Here is a 23,370-nt window from a genome sequence, read left to right as displayed (position 1 = left end):
TTCTATAAAAGAACTAGCATCCAAACTTGGAAAAAATGGTTTTGGGGACACCAGTCCACTATCTTCTCAGTCTGCTGGATTTCACAACAAAGTTGCTATTCCTGGCCCCAACACCTCGTCTCTTGATTTATTGGCCTGTTTTGTGTGGCAAGCAATAGAGCTTGAATTCAGTAACACCCTGAGCTTGTTCACCAGTTCAGTTTCTAAATTTATTTACTTATTCAAAATATTTAATACTACTGTACCATGTGAGAATGTGTTGGATAGACTATGAGGGTGAAAGATACATTGAGAACTGTAAGGAGTAGAATGACAAGTGTAAAGAAAAGACATGTACATTAATAACTATAACATAAGGTAAAGAGTGCCAAGTGCTACAAGAAAAAGAGAAAATACTTTTCCAAGGAATTCCAAGGAGGAGAGACTAGTTTTAGCTTGAAAGAATAGCATGGTGGAATCAGGGACAATTTTTGAGATATGCCTATGTGCCATCTCAAAGTCAGCTCAACAGAGGATGTGAACAATGGAGTAGTGATGATGGTAATACAACATCTACTCTTAATTGAGCATTTACAATGTGGTCAACAATTAAAAAGCATTGCTTTATTTTTGTTGCTGTTTAGTCATTAAGTCGCACCCGACTCTTTTGTGACCCCCATGGACTGTAGCCCACCAGGCTTCTTTGTCCATCAGATTTCCCAGGCAAGTATACTGGAGTGGGTTGCCATTTCCTTCTCCACGAGATCTTCCTGACCCAGGGATCAAAACAATGTCTCCTGCATTGCAGGCTGATTCTTTACCACTGAGCCACCAGGGAAGCCCATTCTTTTGTTTAATTCTCATTAAAATCCAGTGAGTAGGCAGTCATTAAAAAGAATGAAATAAGACCATTTGCAGCAACATGGATGGACCTAGAGAGTGTCATACTAAGTGAAGTAAGTCAGACAGAGAAGAAATATCATATGACATCCCTTAAATGTGGAACCTAAAAAGAAATGATACAAATGAACTGACTTACAAACAGAAAGAGACTCACAGACTTAGAAAAGAATTCATGGTTGCCAGGCGGGGAGGGATAGTTAAGGACTTTGGAAAGGTTATATACACACTACTATATTTAAAATGGACACGCAAAAACTGATTGTATAGCACATGGAATTCTGCTCAATGTTAATGTGCCAACCTAGATGGGAGAGAGGATTTGGGGCAGAATGGATACATGTATGGCTGAGTCCCTTCACTGTTCACCTCAAACTACCACTACACTTTTAATCGGCTTTACCCCAATACAAAATGCTTTTGGTGCTAAAAAAAATTAAATTAAAAAAACCCCAATGAGTAGGTATTTATACTCCTTTTATAGATGAAGTTATCAGAGAGATGTAAGGTCACTCAATTAATAAATGATCGCTCATGGGTCAAGTACATAATGCCAAAATGTATGCCATGGCTAATATAAGGGATGCTTCTGATAGAGCATCAAGTTATAGATCTAATGAGCAGAAAGGAAGAATTTTATTTGGTTCTAGTTGGGGAATAGGTAAGAAAAGGTAGTGAAGAAAATACAGCTGAGATAGGAATTTACATTTTGGAACTAGAATAGTTGGTTTGCTTTGTCAATTACAGGATTCTTAACTGAGGGATAGTCTTGCCCCATGATATCTGGCAATGTCTAGAGACACTGGTATTCACAACTGAGAAAGGTGGGGAGGGAATGCTACTGGCATTTAACTGGGGAGAGGCCAGGGATCCTGATAAACATCCTACAATGAATAACAACCCCACAACAAAGAATTATCTGGCCTAAAATGTCAGTAGTACCAACGTTCGTTGTTAAGGTAGAACAAGGAATGATATACTTTAGAAAGTGAGTCAGAATGAAGGTGAAAGGTCAACACATGATGGACCTAGAAATTATCATACTAAGTAAAGTAAGTCAGACAAAAAAAAGACAAGTGTCACATGATATCACTTATATGTGGAATCTAAAATATAATACAAATGAACTTGCAAAACAGAAACAGACTCACAGACATAGAAAACAAACGTATGGTTACCAAAGGGTAAAGAGGGGTGAGGGATAAATTAGGAATTTGGGATTAACAGATACACATTACTATATATAAAATACACAACCAACAAGTACCTAATATACAGAACAGGGAATGATATTCAGTATCTTGTAATAATCTGTAATGGAAAATAACATGAAAAAGAATATACACATACATATAAATGAATCACTTTGGTATATACCTGAAACATAAATCAACTATAAGTCAATTAAAAATTAATTTTTTAAAAAAAGAATGAAGATGAAAGGGGTAGTGGGTTAATTCAACACACAAAAAAAGAAGAAACTCTGTAGCTCAAAGCTGGCCAATTAGAATGAGAAGCAAAAGGAAAGAACAAGAGAAATAGAGAAAAAAGAGAGAATGAGAGAGAAAGAAAAGGCTGTAGTGGCAGGGGGTGGGTAGAGAGAAGAATACTCTTCTTTTTACAGTTTCTGATGCATGGAAAGAAGTAAGTACAGAGTGCATAGGAAAAGAAAGCCAAATGAAAGTCTTTTTTTTCAGAATTAAAAGTAGAAATAGGAGAATCAAGAATATACTCTTCCTAAAGGAGGCTAGATGTAAGAGCTTGAAGTTACACTGTTGTGCTGAATGAACAATGACAGGAATGTGCAGAGAATACTCTTTTATCATAGCAAATATTACAAATAATAGCAAGATATTTTGGTGAGGTTTGTGGGAAAACAAAAATAACACAAAAAACCCAAGGGATTAAAATAGATTGATGTATTATAAATTATTAAAAAAAATTTTTTTAATACTAACAAAACATGTCTATTACATATATTTTAAGAATAAGTGAGTTTAAAAATATAATAATCTAACTTTAAATTGTTTAACCTGGCTTTCTGGAACAAGGTGGCCAAGGTTCACCTGCTTTACTAAGAATAAATTCAGAAAGAAGCAAGATTTTCTAAATTAAAAAAAAAAAACTAAGGAAAAGAAAATGACCTGACTTCTTAAAAAACTTAAAATTTCTATATACCAAAGTTCATGAAAAAAAGTGAAGTGTTAGTTGCTTGGTCATGTCCAACTCTTTGCAACCCCATGGACTGTAGCCCACCAGGCTCTTCTGTCCATGGAATTCTCTGGGCAAGAAGACTGGAGTGGGTAGCCATTCCCTTCTCCAGGGGATCTTCCTGACCCAGAGTTTGAACACCTCTCCTGCATTGCAGGTGGATTCTTTATTATCTGAGCCACCAGGTAAGCCCTAAGCAATATGAAAAGCCAAAACCAAAATAAACTCTCTACTCCTTCTCCCATTCTCTCTAGATATAGATATGGGAAAAATTGAATGATACAAAAAAAAAATCAGAAATACACCAAAATGTTAATACTGAGTGGTAAGACTGTGTATTTTTTATTTTTTCTTAGAAATTTTATTTGCCAGATTTTCTAAATCAACATATTAAAAAAAACTTTAAAAAGTATCAATAACATCAAGAATTAGTTTATATCACCTCAACTAAACAACTAACTAAATTTAAGGAATCAGTATTTCTCAAAAGCGGAAAATCTAAAGACAGGAAATTAAGCTGCGATTGCACCTCTCTTCAGCTCCTCTCAAGAAAATGCTAGAGCACTCAGAAAAACCACAGCACCCTCTTTTGGAAGAAATGCACTGCTGTTCATGGGGAGCTTGATGGAATCCTTAAGTTTTTTAGAGCTGAGAGTCTTTAAAGATTATTAAGCCTGGTCTTCTCGTTTTATAAACAAGGAAACTGGGGTTCAAAAAAAAGAGATTACCCAAGATCACAAAGGGAGGTAGCAGCAGAGTTGGGAACAGAGCCCCACATCAGATCTTAACCAGAGTTTATTTTTCCTGATCTTTCCATTTTTTAGTCAATAAATTTTTTTAAAGACAAAAAATAATAACTCTTCCAATCTTTAGTAAGTATGAAGGCCTATACTCATTAGGCAATCTAGGCGCCCAGCCATTTAAAAGTATTGTTTTAGAAAGACATGTCCATTCTTGCCTATTGCTTGACACAAATCAGAATAAGAATTTATAAAACTTCACAACTTCTGCATTTGTCTACTGATAATAGACATTTGTGTATTGATAATACCTTCTTCTTCTAAAACAGTACATAACTCTTTCCCAAAATATAAAATACTATAGGTGTTGCTATTTTGGCTTTTCCCAAAATAATATAGGTATTGTTATTTTGGCTTTTATCATTTTCCTACTTCTAGATTTGAACAGTACCCTGCTTCCCTGACAGACAGTATTCTTTAAAATACCCTGTTTTTCTCATCATCGAAAGATGATTGACAAAAGAAACAAATGAATATTTTGTTAAGTGAAAAGGATAAGGTGTAGCTTTTATCATGAACAGCACTGTCATTAAAGTATACAGAGCAGATGTCCTGGCGATATTTTCTCTTGGCTGATAGTTATCTACTGAAGAATCTATAAAGATAATCACTCATTCTTTTGACAATATTTACTGAGCAGTCATTATGTGCAAGGCATGGTTTTAAGTGCTTGGAATACAGCAGTGAACAAAAGGGGTAAGGCCCTTTATTCTCATGGAACTTACATTCTTGGTAGGTGGGAAACTGTTAGGAAACAAAAACAAGTAAATGAATAAGGTGATTGCAAAGCATGAATAAAATGATTATCTAAGAAAAACATTAAAAAATAATCTTTTCAGTGTTATACACCCACTCAAAATGCTCATCAGTTTCATGGTGGCATCTGAGCCAGTCCTATTAAGATGTAATGTGAGTGCTTGCTTTGGCAGTACAAATACTAAAATTGAAATGACACAGACAAGATTTGCATGGCCCCTGTGCAATGATGACACACACATTCATGAAGTGTTCCATTTTTTTTACCAAAAAAATAAAAAGATGTAATGTGATGTGGTCATGAAGGCTACAGTGTGTGACTTGCTCTGCTCAAGAAAACTGGAGGAGAGGAACTGTTTTGCTCTTTTTATCAGAAACTCAATAGGCATGTCTTAGTCTTCCAGGGATTTAAATCAATCTATTTATCCAATACCTGAATTAGGCAACATTTAAGGTATTTCTAGTCACATATGTAGATTTTTCAAGACAATTAATACTTATTAACATGAGCCTCTTCCTCCAAAATTGTGTCACTGTCAGAATTACTAGTTATTTTTGCTACTCCTGCCAAATTCCCAATCTAAGTTTTTGCTATGTGCTGGTCAACACATAACTAGAAGCTAAAAGTTAAAAATAAAAATCATCCAGATGTATCTGAAATCAGATAAATTTTGTATGACCTGTGTGTGGCTTCTCCTCACCCACTTTCTGGATAAAATACACTAACTGAAATCAGAGAATGAGATGAAGCATCTTCATGATCCAAAATTAAAAACATTCTGTGAGTGGTGAAAGAAAGCATATAGCTGTCTTCTGACAAATAATTAAGAGACCCTTTACTCTTCATAAATAGGAACATCTTTCCAGTTACTCAGACAAAAGTCTTTCTTCCAGCCAATAAAGTAAAAACTTCAATTTATAACAACTAGTCAATTTCTTCATTTGTGCATGTGTATGTGTGCATGCATGCATACAGGTGCACATACACAATTTTACAACTTTTAATTAATACTGAAATCAGGATATAGAACAATTCCACCATAGATCAGTTTTTAATTTTTATAACTAGACTCATTAATATTTTAATACTAGCATGTAGTTTTAATTTTTACAAGTGAAATTTAAAGATCTTACCTGTTCTAGAAAGAGTGTTCTAGCAAAAAATGAGAGAAGACAAACTGGTAAACCCTGAAATTAGAAGAAGGGCAGCAGAAAAGTAATAAAATACATTCGCTATTGGTATAGGGAATGTAACTCAACTCTGAGTGTAGATGAGAAGTGATTGAAAGAAAAAAAATGGGAAGTTTCTGACAAGGAAATGAAGAATAAAAATGGCCTCAACGTGAAAGGGTATAATTAGGGTTTGCTGTGATGAATATCACTACTTCTTTCACATTCATTAGGAAATTTGACTGCTCTGTCAGCACTTTCAGACACTGGAAATTTAGGAGGAGGAATGATATAGCCATTAAGTTTGAAGGTCTAGAACTATACTGTTCAATATATTGGCTACAAGTTACTACTGAACACTTGAAATAGAACTAATCAGAATTGAGATGTACTGGATTTCCATGAAAATTACTATATAAATAGAATATAAAATATTTCATTAGTAATTACTAAAGTATTTTTATTTTATTTTATTTTTATTTATTTATTTTTTAAACTTTACAAAATTGTATTAGTTTTGTTACATGTTGAAATGACATTTTGGATTACGATGGGTTAAAAAAAAAAACTAAAGTTATTTTACTTAACAGGTGAACTTTTTACTTTTAACATATTTAATGTGGCTACTAGAAGATTTTAAATAACATTATATTTCTATTGGATAGTGCTGATTAGAATGTCCCTCTAGAATGTCACTGGTCTGTTCTGTGAAAACCACTTCATACAGGCCAACAGCACTGTAGGAAAAGGCTTGTGATATGGGTAAAGCCTTGAATGAGTCAGGCAGAAGTGGTCATGCCTACACACTAGAGTTCAGTCAGTTTTGGCAGAAATGAAAATACTGATCAAGAGAGAATAGGTATAAATATAGATATCTGTAATCTATTTTGAAATGCATAAAAAGTCCACATGAACTTACAAATGGACAAAAGACAGAACAACAGACACCTAAAGAAGAAAGTATAGTAAAACGGTAATAGTAGAATCAAAGAGTTGAGTATGTAGATATCCACTATAAAATTCTTTAAACTTTGATGTATTTTTAAAATTTTCATAATAAAATGTTAAAAAAAACCCCAACTAACAGGAAGGTTGCAGTTGTATGGAACAGTAGAATAAGGATAGAGTTGGGGGGTTAGGAGCCCATTGACAGATACTCTCACTGTTAAAATGTTGTATACTTTGCATTTCTTTCTTGGTGGAGAACAATGATGTCCTTGGTGGAGGACAAAGATCTATTTATATATTTATGGTAATACTGAAGGAGATACTTTTTTCTGATGACTATAGTTCTTAACTCTTAAAATCTGATTTCTGTTTTCAGGAAGTAAGGCTTTTGGTAAAGTATAAGGGCTTTTATATAATGCTCAAGAACTTTTTTTTTGAGAGTAGAGGGTTGAAGGGCCTAGACAAAAACATTTCAGCCTTTATCTCATGTGTTGATTGATGTAACATGCCCCAAAGGTGCTAGGTGTCCTTAGGTAAATAGTCTGGCAGTATATTCTTGCTTAGCATATTAGGCCCTTATCCCTAAAGAAAAATAATCACCATAAGAGGCCTCCATGTGATATTAATAATCCTAATACCAGGAAACTTTGGGGTTAAAAATCAACACACTAAATGCAATACATTCATGTGTTAGAATTTGAGCACTGCTAAATGGCAAACAAATGGCAAATACATAATCTCTAGAGGGGAAAAATCTTCTGATCAACCCTCTCAGTGAACAATGGCACACTGGTAAGTAATTCATATAAATTATGTACCTTAAAATGGATAGGGAATGGACCTTGAGAAATAATCCAGTTTAGTTCCATGGTCTCAGGAACACAAAAAACTTAGGACTCTCACTTTCAAAAGGAGAGGACTGAGGCCCAAAGAAGCTCCACTGTCTTACTTACAGTCATCCAGTCAATAAATGGTGGGGGAAGGGGTACAGTTTTCCTGCCATCTGATAGATGATGGTGCTGCTAGTCTACACACTTATGATAAAGAAGAGAGGGATTTCAAGTTAGGGGTAAACACTTAGGAATGATCTTTACAATGAGCTACAAAGGTTCAAACTTGATGCTGATTGGTGGGGATATAAAGTTGCATTAAAAAACTATGGGCCCGAACAGTGTGGACCTGGCCAGTACCTGTCAGAGGTCCAAATCAGTCAACAGTGAGCTACTGACAGACTCTGAGGTTACATGTTGACACTATCTTACCCCTAACTTTAAAGCATGGCCCTGTTCTCACTAGGGAGGGAAGGAAGCAGAACACTAGTATCCTCCGTCCCACTTAAGAGAATTCACTAGCAGCATTCCCTCCTTCCTCCTCCATCTATGACCTCAAGGCTTCAGGGAAATGAAAAGCACTTGTTATTCACCAGAAACCCTGGAGAACCAAAAGGTACATTGTCCCCAATAAGCACCATTATCAAAGTGATGTAAGATGGCTTCCAGAGTGTTTTGCACAAGCCTCAAAACACTTGAGTCAAACATCCATCCATTCAACAGTTTTCGCATACTCACCACAGGCCAGACACTGTGTTGGACATTGAGATTGCTAAATGAAGAACAGTCCCTTCTATTAAAAAACTTAGACAATTCAATCACATGACTGGTGCTATGACAGGGGTGAAAGCAGGCTGCTTGGAGAGCACACAGATGAAGACAACATAGTGGGAGAAAGAGGACCTCCTGGGCGGTGGGGCAGATAGAGAGATGGGGGAACTTCCGAGAGAGAGTTCCGAAGCTGAGCTATGAAGAGCGAGAAGAACCACACTAAAGAGGCTGTGTGTACAAGGACACACAACCACGGTGATAGTAAGTTTGAACTCTTTGGCAGAGTATTTTCTGTTTTTAAGATCATGTCAACAGCTAATTAAAATAAATGAACAGACACTGTTGATGGCTTTCCTTTCAATCCTGAAGCTGTTTTCCTCTGTTAAAAGAGCAGAGGTATTGGCAAGGTCCATAGAGAGAGAATGTAACAGAGTCATTAAGATAAGCCTCTGGCATTAGACAGCCTAGGTCTGCAGCTCAAATCTGACATTTACTGGTTGTAAATTTATCACAGGCAAGTTTCTTGAATTCTCTAACCCTCAGTTTCTCCATCTGCAAGGTGAAAATAATAAGACTCTCATGAGGATTAAATGAGATAATGTATGTACGGTCATCAAGAGTAGTTCCTGGCATGTGTGAAATTCTTAATAAGTGTTAGCTAAAACTAAGAAAAACAATATTAACAACATTATAAATAAACTGGAAACACCATAAATGTTTATTACTTCTGAGTAACTGGACAGAAAGAGTAGTTTGAACAATTAGGAAAATCTAAGAAATGTTACTTGCAGTTTCTGTGCAGAGTTATTGGTACAATTAACATGCTGATCGTATTCTGTCTGTAGACATTTATCTTTTTCTCTTATTTCCCCTAAGAGACTACAAAATCCTTCAGGAAAGAGACTATGCCACTTTCACCTTTGTACTTTGGATACACTCTGTACAGGGCCTTAAAACAAGGAAGCTTTGATGAATAATTGAAGAATAAAATGATTACAACATTCTGATTAATATAATTGGAATAAGTGGAGACAGACTAAATGATAAATGAGTTTGGTATCACTACTCCATGCTTTAAAAAATATACTGAAGTCATAAAGTGATTAGAATGTGATTTATTAAAGAAAAAACAGTATTCTTAAGAAGTTATTTGGTGACTAAGAAGGCAGGAGTCTTAACATATGCCTTTAGGGTGAGCACAGAATTCAACATTAGATCTTGTGGTCTATTGACCCATTTCTTTTTCAGTAGAAAACATTTTTTTTTCTCCTTTCTTTCACGAATCTCCCAACATTACTTTCCAGTAACATGATCATGTGGCATGAGCATCACCTTTAACAAAGGTTTAGGGTAGAAGAAAAAAAATTAAAAAGCACAAATGTAAGCAAGCAAAATGCTAAAATGTAAGTTGTTTCTCTGCAGGAAGTTTTTTGTGGTTGCCAGATTAAAGGAGATAACAGATACTATTTATGAACTACAAAGCTCAAGATTTAGTGGTTCAGAACTTAATGAACCAATTCAATTAAAAAAAAAAAACTTTAGGATGTTCTAACTTTATTTTCAAGGTAAAATTTTCTTTTAACCTCAATATAAAATGAATTCTATCAAAAGAACATCTTTACACTAAAATCTATGTTATTTAATGACAAGAATCAAGCAAAAGTGAATAAAATGTAAATCTACATTAATATATAATTTCTTTGCTCTTGTAGACTAATCTTAAGAAAGTACAAAGAGCATTTCACTTTTAAAATTACTCTTAATTTACTCTAAAAAGAATTCAGGATTAAAATGCACTAAGGAAAAAAAAGAAACAATTTTCAGTATCTGTTACAGCTTCTTGTGTAACAAGTGAACAGTAACTGACGCCTTAGAAAGTTCAAAAGATGGTTATGTTTTAGGGTAGTATTTCTCCAAGTATATTTTGAAGGACTGCTGCTGCTAAGTCGCTTCAGTCGTGTCCGACTCTGTGCAACCCCATAGACGGCAGCCCATCAGGCTCCACCGTCCCTGGGATTCTCCAGGCAAGAACACTGGAGCGGGTTGCCATTTCCTTCTCCAATGCATGAAAGTGAAGTCGCTCAGTCGTGTCCGACTCTTAGCGACCCCATGGACTGGAGCCTACCAGGCTCCTCCATCCATGGGATTTTCCAGGCAAGAGTACTGGAGTGGGGTGCCATTGCCTTCTCCGTCTGAAGGACTAGTATGTCCTTCAAAATGCTCTGTGAATAAAAGTTCCATAGTCAAATAATAGATCCTCTTTCGGAAAATATCTGCTGCATACACTGTATTCTCCTTCCCTCCATACCTCTTGTTTTGGCTAATTCCTCCATCTATGAGTTGGACCTATTGCTTTCTACCCTCTCAGATACTCTGCACTCCCATTCACTCCTTTTCTCTTATACAGTCGGCTTCAACCCTTCATCTGGATCCTCTCCTACCTGACCACACACCTCATTCCCCCTTCAGATACCACCCTATTCCTATACTCCTTGCCCTACTGTCCTGCCTCAATTTCCTTTACTCTTTGTAAAATAAGAAATTATATATTGTTTTCTGCCTTTGGTTCCTGTCACAGAGCTCCAAAAACTCTTATAATTTCCTAAGTGATAAAGGTACTAAGGTCATCTTTTGTTCTAATACTTGGACTTTGATCCCAGCTCCTGAAACAGAGCTTCTAAATCCCTTGGAATTTCCAGGGTGTTAGACGCATCTTTTATTCTCATGAGGTAGGCTCCTAGAGTGCTTCAGGATGGGGGCTGGTCACCAGAAAGACCAAGCCGTGTTTAGAAGCTTGAGATTTTCAGCCCCAGCCCACTTCTATCCTCTAGGAGGGCAAGAGGAGCCAGAAATTGATTCTATGATGATGGATCATGCCTGTGTGATGAAGCCTGCACAAAAATCCTAAAAGGATGGGGTTTAAGAAAATGTTTGAGCTGGTGAACACATCCAGGTGCAGGGAGGGTGCTGTATTTAAAATGTATCAAACAAATGTTATAGTAAAACAAACTTCTTTGGTTTTGAGTTATATAAATGTTTGGTTGTTCTGTGCTGTACTGACATAAAAATAAGAACACATGGAGAGGACAAAAGGGCATATTTTATGGTTTCTAAAGTGATACAAATAAACGTAAATAAAGCTCTATCAATATTTTACTTATTCTTCCTACTATTAAATCTTGGAATATCTTAATTTCTAAATGGGGTAGCAACAGCTTAAACTTTTAGATTTTTTTTTTGGCAGGGGGCAGTGGGGCGAGGTGGAGAAATAAAGAGAGAGTGGAGTTGTTTTGTTCTGGAGCCTGAAAGCACTTAGGTAAGTGGCCACAGGGCACTCTCATTTTGAGACCAAGCCATATCCCATGAAAATCTGGAAAACGCTTTCCTTGGGTTGGCAAGTAAATGTTGGAGAGTTAAAGGAGAGAGAAAGGACACAAAATATAAGTAATTTCAGGGTGTTAAGGTTCAGCAGGTATGGAACAGAAAAACCAATGGCTATAAATAAAAAAGAAAACAAATCTCAGGACAGCATGGAAAAGCAGCAAAACAAAGAACCAGTAGGAAAGATTCCTACCTATTCCTTTACAGCAACACACCAAGATTACTGTCTTTTTATGAGAAATACATGAAGAATGGTCTCTACATGTAATGTATTTATAACCTTGCTAAAGAGAAGCCTTACATACTTGAGACAATCATCACAGAATTTCAAGTAATCTTTAAATCTAAATATAATCTTGCAGTTACATAAAGTAACTGCAGATGTGCCAGTTTCACTAATACAGCTAAACTAGTGAAAAAACACAGGTAGAGCTAAACAAAACTCATGCAAAATAACCAAGAGTTCAGTATATCAAGTGTGGAAAAAAGTTAAGTTCTAAAGCTCTTCAAACCACAGAAAGGGTAAGTTCTTTTCTTTGCATTTCCACTGACTCTAAAAATAAACCTCTATTATTTTCCAGATTATAAAAGAAATATAAGCTCATTATTTAAAAAATTCTAACACGACACAAATGCATCATAATGAAAACCAACATTCTATATAACTATTCCCTTTGGAGGTAACGAGTGTTATCAGTTGGGAAATAGCTCCTGTTGAAACACTTGAGACACAGGAACAGGAGAACCACTCTGAACAAGTGGATACTATTACTTCAGTTTCTCCTTTGACTTGGACCCTTCATATTCCACTGCTAAGAAGAAAGAAAAGGAAAAAGAACATCCAAAACACATGCTGATCCTCCAAAACAGGCAAACCACAAAGATTAACCCGTGGAGGAAAAGAAAAATCAAAGGTGACTGGGTAAAATCGTTATACTACGTGGCAGAAATAAATATTACTTGATTTTGAGAAATGAAGTAAAAGTACAAAAAAATACTACCCTTTCCTTTTCATTGTCTTCAATAGTCAAAAAAGCAGATAGCACATTTTTCCTTCAAAGAAAATTGAAGCAGCCTACCTAATTAGCTAAGTTTTTAGTTTTTTTAAAAAATAATGTTGTACCAGCAACGAATTTTGCCAGAAGTAAGAAAGTACTTGAAAAAACACACAATTATGGGGTTTTGTCAAAGGAACATGGGAGAAAACAAAAAGCTTGGAGTTGCCAAAGCTAAAATAAGTGAACAACAAAATAAAGTAATATTAGATTATAAACCAAGTATAAAATAAATATCCATGAGTTCATAATACTATAAATAAATTATTAAAGAAATAAGTAAGTAGGGGAGAACAGACAAATTTCTGGATCAGAAGAATTCCAAACAATTTGTGTAAATATTCTGCCCCCAAAGAGATGGAGTATGACCGCTCGCTCTTTAAGTGTGGGCTGCACACTGACTTCTTTCCAAAGATTACAGTATGGAAAGCGGGAAAAAAGAATAACTTCACAGTGGAGAAACCTGACAAACACTCGCACAACCAGGTGATTGAAGTTAACATCAACAGTAGTTAAGTTATGTTGATAGTGTCTACTTTCCCTACAATGCTGTGGCAATGGCATTTTATCTCTGCAACCTTCTTCCCTCAAACCCATACCCTAGGCTAATCATGAGAAAAACATATAAATCCCAACTGAGAGACAGTCTACATAATACCTGACCAGTACTTCTCAAGACTATCAAGGTCATCGAAATCAAGTAAAGTCTGAGAAACTGTAACAACCAAGAAGAGTCTAATGAGATACAACAATTAAATTTAATTTGGTTTCTTAAAAGGGACTCATGACATAAAAAGGACAGCAAGTGACAACGAAGGGAATCTGAGCAAAGTATGACCTTTGGGTAAAGAAAATGTAGGCACACTGGTTCATTAATTGTAACAAACGTACCACACTAACAGAGGATGTTAATGGCAGAGAAAACTAGATATAGGCATATGGGAATTTCCTATATTCTTTTTAACTTTTCTCCAAATCTAAAAATACTCTAAAATAAAACCTTATTCATGAAAAGCTTTAAAAAAATCTTAAAAAGGGGGGAAGTATATCTTTTTTTTGTATGAAGAGAATAAATGTCATATCAATTTTTTCTGAATAAAAATAATGCCAATAAAAAGAATAATATTTACATGAGATATAAGATGATGCTATACTTCTGAGTTGAATGAATAAACAGCCAATCTTTACTTTTTATATCTCTGTAACTTAATCCTCCTTTTTATTACCCAATAAGCTTAAGCTTCCCATAGACTGTGTAACCAATTTCTTCCTTTTCAAAATATATTTAAAAGAATTATATAGCAGCTTGAGATCCAAGCTGGGTGTCAAGTCATGATGGCAGTAAAGGAGAGTCAGGATATGAGCAGACTGTGGAAGCAACTGACTACTTTGAACACTGACCCTCTCGTTATTAGCAATGTGACAAGCTAACTTAATCTTTCTGCTCTTAGTTTCTTCACTGTAAAACAGAAATAATAATAGTATCTGCCTTATGGAGTTGTACAGATTACATGAGATAATGCATTCAATTTTTAACACAGAGAGAGAAATCAAAGTATGTTAGCTCCACCTGTTGTAGTTCTCATCTCCAGGGTCAATGTTTACAATGAATAGGTTAAAATCATGAACAGAACCTGTAATTAGACACTACCCTGTGAGCATGAGTGACTGTGTGTGTGGGTGTGTGCGTGAGGATAGGCAAGGACTGGCTAAGGCCTGCAGCCTGACATCCTAGCACAAAGTGGCTCCCTAAAGCTAGGACTTAATTAGAAATCAAAGTGTAAGGAACCAAATATTATAATGTCTATATGTCATTCTTTCTCTCTGATGACAAGTCAAAGTGATAACCAACCAGGTGATGGTCACTAAAATGTAACTGATAAAACACTGCAAAGAAGAATTTGGTATACTTAAAATGTTTTTACAACCACAGAACTACATAGCTTTGTGATTTTCCCTTTCAAGTTCTTATTTTAATAAAAGATTGATATCGATACAACATTTTATGTATATTTTGTGGGGTCATTTTGGTCCATTTGAAGAGGAACTACTGTTTCTATTTCTCTTCCAAGCTTAAATCCAGTAAGATTTGCCTATTACCTCTTCCCTAAACAGATGAGAAATTTTTCAAGAGGTTTTCCTGCTATTCATAACACAATGTGTATATATCTTTTTCTGGAGTCGTAGACCTATTACATATAACTGCAAAGCTTCAATTGGAGAAGGCAATGGTACCCCACTCCAGTACTCTTGCCTGGAAAATCCCATGGACGGAGGAGCCTGGTAGGCTGCAGTCCATGGGGTCACTAAGAGTCAGACATGACTGAGCAACTTCACTTTCACGCATTGGAGAAGGCAATGGCAACCCTCTCCAGTGTTCTTGCCTGGAAAATCCCAGGGATGGGGGAGCCTGGTGGGCTGCCATCTATGGGGTCACATAGAGTCGGACATGACTGAAGTGACTTAGCAGCAGCAGCAGCAAAGCTTCAATTAAGACTAATTCTATAACTTTATACATACAAGAAAGTTCTTGGTATTTACAGTTCAGACAAGACTGAGAAAAATGCTCTACTGATTGAATGATGTCATGTTGAGTTTGTAAGTTTCTTTTTTCACATTAAAGAAATGGTACTTGCTTTAATTACTTAACAAAATCCAAAGGCAATTCTGATACTCAAACTCACCTATGTCTTCAAATCTTATTTACTACAAATGAGATATATTAAGGATATCTGCTTTCCGACCAGATTTTTTTAACTGCAATGAAATTATAACTATAAAAATTTAAAACATGATTTAGTACTGCTATGAATTACTATGGACCAGAAGTGAAAAATCAGCTTACCCATTTCCCAAAGAGATCAAGAAGCATGAATCCTGTCACCAGGCCTTCTGACCAACTGGAGAGAGCATCAGTGATACTGAATTACTGAGTCAGAGGCCTCTCTCAAGCTCATACATGTCTGATTCCTTTACTGCTGATGTTTATACAATTCATTCACAAGGATGCTGCAAAGGGCATGCACTGAACCATTAGGGCCCACAGGAGTAATCTGTTTGGCTTATGCTAATACATAATAGTACTTGTCCTGAACAATTTGTTTCTATTTGAATTTGTGAATTATGTGAATCCTACAAATCAATGAATCCTATAGTGGAAGTAACTTCCTTGGAAGAAATCTTGGAACTGGATGTCTTCAAACTTCTCCACTTTCTGCTTTCTCTCTCCCTCCTCGTCCCTAGCGTAGCTCCCTTGAGTATCTCTTTAGGAAAAAAGAAATGTTATAATGGGGTTATGGGGTGCTTATGAATGATGTGCAGGCAGATAAAAGTTTGGATCCCTGCTCATCAAGGATTGTGTTTTCATCTTCAAGTTTGTCAACAGAATTTACAGTCAAATTAATAGAGCACTTACTTCATGGTACGAATTTCGTGCACCAACTTCAAACCTCTTATTTTTCCTAAGCTCATTTTCCTTTTGTGCTCTTAAGTTTATTTTATTTTCTGTATGTTATTATAAGCATTTTATATCTCTTATAGAACAAAGTTGAGCAGAAAATAATCTATAAATAAATAATCTCCACTTCAGAGGGCAGTGAATACTTCATAAAAATACCCAGGGAAAAAAAGCCACATCTAAATGAAACAATGCAATAAAACCTAAGATCTGAATCGACTGATCTTAATTGTATCTGACTGGGAGAAAAATCAGCCTTTACAATGATGAAAGGTCTGAAATAGAAACTATTTTAAAAAGAAAACCATTTTTATCTTAAAATAAGTATCTTAATACAAAATTAATAATGAATAAAGTGGTATCACTGTAACAATAATTAAGTAAGAATAATTTATATAGCTTCAAAAACATATTTAAGTAAATTTACTACTCACTCTGGAATTGCTGCTCACCAGACTTAACAAATATTTAAAAATTTTCTTGGTTAAAGTGAGTACTCTACCTACCACATTCCTGAGATGCATGTTTTAAAATACTGTCATAGAAGTAAAGTACATACAGTAATGATTCACAAAGACAATCTCACCACACCCTAAATAGTTACCACACAAAAATTATCAGTGACACAAGAGGAGAGTCAACTTGCCATTAAGATTTTGCCAGAGAGAAAACAGATACAGGAACGTGGCAACGCTGTTTTCCTAACAATGACGTTTTAAGATATGCGATCACTTGACTAATGCAATTGGGGAAATTTCTGTTTCAAACACTATGCAGAGTACATCTTTTAGGAATATTTGGAAAGAAAATGACATGAGGCCAATTCATTACCGAAATTTTGCCTGACTTCCTCATTTTTCTACTTGCTTCCTTGATCACTTCACTAATAATATTACCCACTTTTCTGACAATTGATCATTCACTTCATTAGCAATTGGTACATGTAAGAATAATTCTGAGTGGTGCATACCATTCTAGCAGTCACATGACAAGATAGAACTCTTATACATATCAAGCAGGTGAACTGGGTGGAATGGCATGTGGATGAAAGGAAGCACCTCCTCAGTGTGGTACTATTTGACCTAGGGCAACGTGACTTCTCTGACTTATCAAGTCATGAAAGACAGATAGTAAGAAAAAAACCCAAGAACCATTTTTTGTGTTCAGTGAATTCTGGATTGGCGTCATCCAGTAATGCCTATTTATTTCTCCAAGTCACTTGGGGGAATCACTCCTGACTAGCTAAAAGTAACTTTTAAAAATGAGGAGTCAAGATTAGGTCTATCACCCATGCCCAAGTAATAAATTCGGGCAACGAAATAGGACTTCTTAAAATCCAAAGAAATAGGACTTAAATGCCACTTAAATCCCAATGAAATAGGATTTAAATGCCACCAGATGAGTTGCCTTAAGAGTTTCAGTCCAAGTTTATGGTTTCCACTGATTAACAATAAATCTTCAGGCTTATAAATACATACTAACAGTGACTTATTTGGGTGATTATTTCAGATGCCTTATAAAGAAACATGAAATTCCAGTGCTTTGATATTCCACATAATTACTTTCAATCTCAGGTTTTCCCCAATTAACATACTCTCTTTGGATCATTTAACAGAGGTTTTTTTTTAAGTTATTCTCTAGGCACAGAATGACTTTAATCATTATAATGCTAATATAACTACTTGATAACATAGCTGTTGGTTATGGAAACTTGACAAACTTCTATTTTGAAAGTGGAAGAAGTATATTATTCTTAGGACAGGTTTCAGTACTGTAAAATGAGTTTCATATATCTAGTTTAAAAAATAGATTCCTACTCGAAGAATCATTTAGACATCTAATAATTTTGAGTATGTGACTTCTATAATTGCTTGTTTTTGTAAAGTAGTATGAGTGCATTTCAGAAGAAATGTCTTCCTATAACAGCGGTTCTCAAAATGTGGTCCCCAAACCAGCAGCATTAGCATTACCTAGAAACTTTTAAGAAATATGAATTCTCAGCCCTAACCTAGAACTTCTTAATCAGGAACTCTGGGTGTATGGTCAGAAATCCTGTTTTAGCAAGTCCTCTAGGTGAGACTGATGCACACTGAAGTTTGAGAATCAATATTCTAAAATATAGCAGAAACATTAGTAGTTAAGTTTAAAGATTTTAATTTTTCTTTTCTTTAAAAATACATGAATTTTAAAAAAGAAATCTAATGAGTACTTATATATAATTCTACAAAGTAAAAAGTGAAGTCTCTTCCTGGATTAGAAATAATTGGATTAATAATTGTTCCTGTAATCAATCCTTCACCTTAAAAACACTGAAAGAATCACTTTTTAAAATTCACTGGAAAGAAATTATGGTTAAGTAGTTAACTACAATTAAAATGTTTAGATGTAATCTCCAATCACTTATTTCCAATCATTAGCAATGAGCAAAATTTATGAAAGTAAACTGGGAAAAATGACACATTCTTGATTCCAGATTTCAATACAGGAAAAAAATTACTCAAACAGCTCAGAGCAGACATGGGCCAGCCTTCTTTGAAGGCAATAAAAGCAGCATGACCCCCAAGTTCTAAAACCCCAGGAAAAACACCTTCTACCTCTAAAGGCAGTCCTTAAGAGCTAGTCTTTAAGCAGGAGAAACAATTACATACAGAAGAATATTAAAAGTTGAGGAGGTGTAATAAAAATTTTACTTCAATACTTAATCTAACATTTGCACTTACAAACATAATAAAGAGTTTCCTTGTCACTTTAACATTATTGAAACATAATGTCAAGCACAGCTGGTGTGAAACTCCAAACATTTCTATAATTTGGTAAAAAAAAAAAATGCCCAGGTTTTATAAACGCATACCAAAAAGCACTGAGCATAGTTTACTTTATCTTAGGTTCTTTATGGTATTGAAACATTTACAAGGGGTTATGTAAATCAATAAAAAGAAATAAAATAACTTGGGTGGCAGGAAAAAAATGAGAACTCACTGCCAAGTAAATGCTACTGCCGAATGACTTTTAATGGCTAATACCCTTTCTTCCATTTTTCTCTCACTGTAGTAAAACCAAAAGAGATGGCAATCAAAACAAATTCTGCAGTGCTTCTATCAAACTACTTTCTATTCAATGCCCTAAGCATGCTGTAAGAATGAAAGCATTTGGTGCTGATGCCTGAACATAATTCTTTTAAATTACATTATAAATGTTCTTTCTGTGGAAGCTATTTTAAACCAATTCTCTGTTATCTACAAAAATAGGGAACAGAGTTTGGAACAGCTAGCAAGATTAACTAAAATGATGTACTTTTTCCCCTATACACCCTCCACTAAAGGAGCTTATGAACAACTGGAAACCCTAAATGCAACCTGCAAAAGGAGCAAGAAACAAAAACATTAGAACTAAATCCTGGGTAGGTACGTTTATGATGGTGTCGGGGGAAGTGGTTAACAAGAGGGGAAAATGTAGGGGGAAAAAAGAGGAAGTTTTCTACTTTATATCCTTTTGTTTTCTGGGTGAAAGCTCAGTATTTCCCTGTCCCTGCAGGCAAACTTACATCACCAATTATGAACGATGACTTGATGGCTCAAAAGAAAAATCCATCTAAAAATGAAAGTTATGAAAGTATGTGTAAAGTATGAGTTATAGAGACTTTAGAATTCCTACTTGATCATTCTAGGGAAAAGGATCAATAAAAGCATCAGTTCTCCTCACATAAAACCACAGTAAAGGAATCTGATACTGAAAAAAAAACTAGGCACAGACAGGCTGCATTGATAAGATAAATCTCATTTCTGGTTCCTGGACTTGACCATTGTAACAGGCAAGACATCTCTAACTTCAGTGTGGTAGTCATCAGAGCTGTGAAAAAATACTAATCCTCTTTCTCCTTCTACATGCATGGTAGGACTTCTTTCCTATCATGTTGAACTCAGGTCAGCTACGTAGCTGTGTTTGCTGGAATCACAATTGAGCAGAAGCTCTGAGTCAGTGTGTACTTCACGACTTTCCCTTTTCCCTCTGCCACAGTGACTGGCGATATTCCAGTAGGTACTTAGTGAATGATATTCCAGGACCTAGAAAGTTATTCTAGGTCCTGGAATCAGAATGGTGATGACAAAGATGACCTAAAATGGACATACAGCATGAATAAAAAGTGGTTCATTTTAAGCCACTGAAAATTTGAGTTTATTACTGCAGCATTACCTAGCCTATCCTGACTAATATAGTCAGTCTTTTATTTTCTCTATACTGTTGGTATATTTCTTATTTACTTACTATACAGAGAAGTTAGCCATTTATTTACAGACTAAGTTTAGGTTCTAAGCATCAGTTCAAAAAGAATGAAGATCTCAAACCGAAAAAACTAGTAGATAGTCAGTTATTTAAATTAGGAGACTAAACACATCATAAAAGAAAACTATGCTTTTATTTTTATAAAGTTAAGACCATGAACAACTAAATACACTCACAGGGTTGTTGTGGCTTTTTCCCTTTTTCATTTATTGGAGTAAGTGCCAGGCACTGCAATAGTGCTTTTCAAGAATTAGCTCATTTAATCATTACAAAGGAACCAGGAGGTTACGTAACTTAGCCTAGGTTCTATAGCTACTGCATGAAGTAAGCAGCCAAAAGTAAAACTCAAGAAGTCTTTCAGTTAATCCTGAAAAGCAGATAAGTCATTTCTAACAGGTTATATGAACTCCTTTACATTCATTTGTTCATTCTTCCATTCATTCACTAAGTACCTACTGAGTACTTATTATGTTCAAGGCCCCTTTCTCAGTGCTGAGGATATGATAGCAAGCAAAGTACACAAGACATTGAATCTCAGGGTATTTGCACTGTAATGGAGGACACTAATAAAATAAATAGAGAAATGTATAGATAACTATAGATACTAAGTGCTATGAAGGAATTAAATCAATTATCTACTGCTGTGTGATAAACCACTCAAAAACTTGGGTTAAAATAATCACTACCTTTCTCACAACACTATGGGTTGGCTCAGCTGGATATTATTCTGTTCCACATATTATAGGCGAGGCTAATTCATGTGCTCACAATCAGCTGGCAGGCTGCCTGGACGTTGTCTGGTCCTAGATGAATTTACTCATATCATCCACCACAGAAACAAATAAGTCCGTATAACTGAAAATACAGGGAGAGGTTGGGTGAGTAGCGTAACGTTACTTCAGAAGAATCAGGGAAGACCTCTGGTATGTTTGAGAAATAGGAAAAGTTATACTGTATCTATAATTCAGTGAAAGGCAAAGAAAAAAAACAGAGATGAGGGTGAAAACAGAGGTAAAGATAAGATGATGAAAAGCACTACAATCCATGAAAAGGAACATGGCTTTTATTCTAAGTATCCTGCAAAATCAGTGAGGCAAGGATAAAGAAGCAAGGAGGACACTTCGGGGTTTAGGTGAGAGATGATGTTAATGGAGATAGAAAGAAATGGTTAGATTACAGGATATACTTGGCAAGTATGATCATTAAAATTTGTCAGTCAACTGGATGTTGGGTTACTGAAAAAAGTAGCTGAGGCTACAATCCTTGGAGGATAGTGGTGCAAATCACTCACTCACTGAAGTTTTAAAAAAATGGCTACAACTTAATTTCTACATAATTTCTAACTTAATTAAATTTAATTACTTAAATTTAGCTAATTAAACTTAATCTCTAAGCATCATTTTTGCAGTATTTTTCCTCAAAAGTATCTGTAAGAGCCAAAATAACATGTTGTTGGGACTTAATCTCTAAGCATCATTTTTACAGTGTTTTTCCTCAAAAGTATCTGTAAGAGCCAAAATAACATGTTGTTGGGAGATGACTGTTTATAAAATAATCCATGCTGCTCCATAAACGTAGTTTATTAAATTAAAAGAAATTGAATTCAAGAAAATCCAAAACACTACATCTTGCAGCAGATAACAAAAAAAGAGACGTTGGTCTAAGCGCTACATAAATGCTGGCTCAAGAGCTACACAAGGGTTCATACCTAACACTTTCTAATCTAGTCATTGTTTCTCCAAAATTACAACATGTTCTGGAGAAAATGTTACAAAACCGTTTTGTAATACTTGGAATTTTTTAAAAAAATTCTTACCCCATGTATTTTGGGTAAACATTATTCTCCACTCTGACATTCCAAGTAAATTTTTAAGAAAAGAGTTATATATAAACACAAGAATCATGGTCATGGACAAAAGGATGCAAAGTATACTATGCCTTTCTTGTTTACATAACATAAGCGTTAGCCTAGTCATGTTCCAGCATTCATAGCATTTATCAGCCTGCAGACACATCTTCACACTTCAAAATCTTTTACCTGGCACTGAACAGTGCTCAGTAAACAGTAACTGATTCTACACTGGCATTCCCTGCTAAGATGCTCTGTTCTTAAAATGAAAGCTATATAATTAATCTACCAGTTACTCAGAACCCTTCCTTCTTCTCAAAAGTAAAAATGCAAACCAAAACCTTTCTTCTGAAAACGTGCAACAAAAAAAGTACTGTTTAAAAGCAGAATACACTTAACCCTTGAAAAACATCTAAAAGGTGAGTAGCAAGTTTTATTAAACAAATGAATTGGGCTTCCCTCATATTTCAGTTGGTAAAGAATCTGCCTGCAATGCAGGAGACCTCAGTTCAATTCTTGGGTCAGGAAGATCCCCTGGAGAAGGAAATGGCAACCCATTCCAGTACTCCTGCCTGGAGAACTTCATGGACAGAGCTCTGGAGCCTGGCAAGCTACAGTCTATTGGGTCGCAAGAGTCAGACACAACTTAGCAACTAAAGAGAGAAACAAATGAATTAGGGTTAAGGCTAGTCCCGTCTAAATCTCACTGTACACTAAATTATGTTGGTTTATCATCTGTTTAATATTGTTTCCCTAAAAGGGAACCCTCCTACACTGTTGGTGGGAATATAAATTGGTATAGTCACTATGGAAAACAGTATGGAGGTTCCTTATAAAACTGAAAACAAAGTTACTATATTATCCAGCAATTCCACTCCTGGGAAGATATCTGAAGAAAACTCTAATTTGAAAAGATAAGTGCACCCCAATGTTCACAGCAGCACTATTTTTTTATATATAATTTATTTTATTTTTTTAA

At 35.3% G+C, this 23,370-nt stretch overlaps 1 protein-coding gene and 1 non-coding gene across 4 annotated transcripts in view; one reads left to right on the top strand and one right to left on the bottom strand.

Moving 5' to 3' along the window:
- The window catches only part of PRORP (protein only RNase P catalytic subunit), a 134,550-nt gene that overhangs the window by 49,437 nt on the left and 61,743 nt on the right, over positions 1 to 23,370 (bottom strand). The window lies entirely within an intron of this gene.
- On the top strand, positions 4,804 to 4,910 carry LOC129634673 (U6 spliceosomal RNA). Its single transcript, XR_008705842.1, has one exon. It is a non-coding gene; the product is annotated as a U6 spliceosomal RNA (small nuclear RNA).

Source organism: Bubalus kerabau, chromosome 19 (genome assembly GCF_029407905.1).
Source record: "Bubalus kerabau isolate K-KA32 ecotype Philippines breed swamp buffalo chromosome 19, PCC_UOA_SB_1v2, whole genome shotgun sequence".
NCBI classification, from domain to species: Eukaryota; Metazoa; Chordata; class Mammalia; order Artiodactyla; family Bovidae; genus Bubalus; species Bubalus kerabau.
Note: the sequence above shows the minus strand (reverse complement) of the source record. Positions and strands in the feature narration are given on the sequence as shown.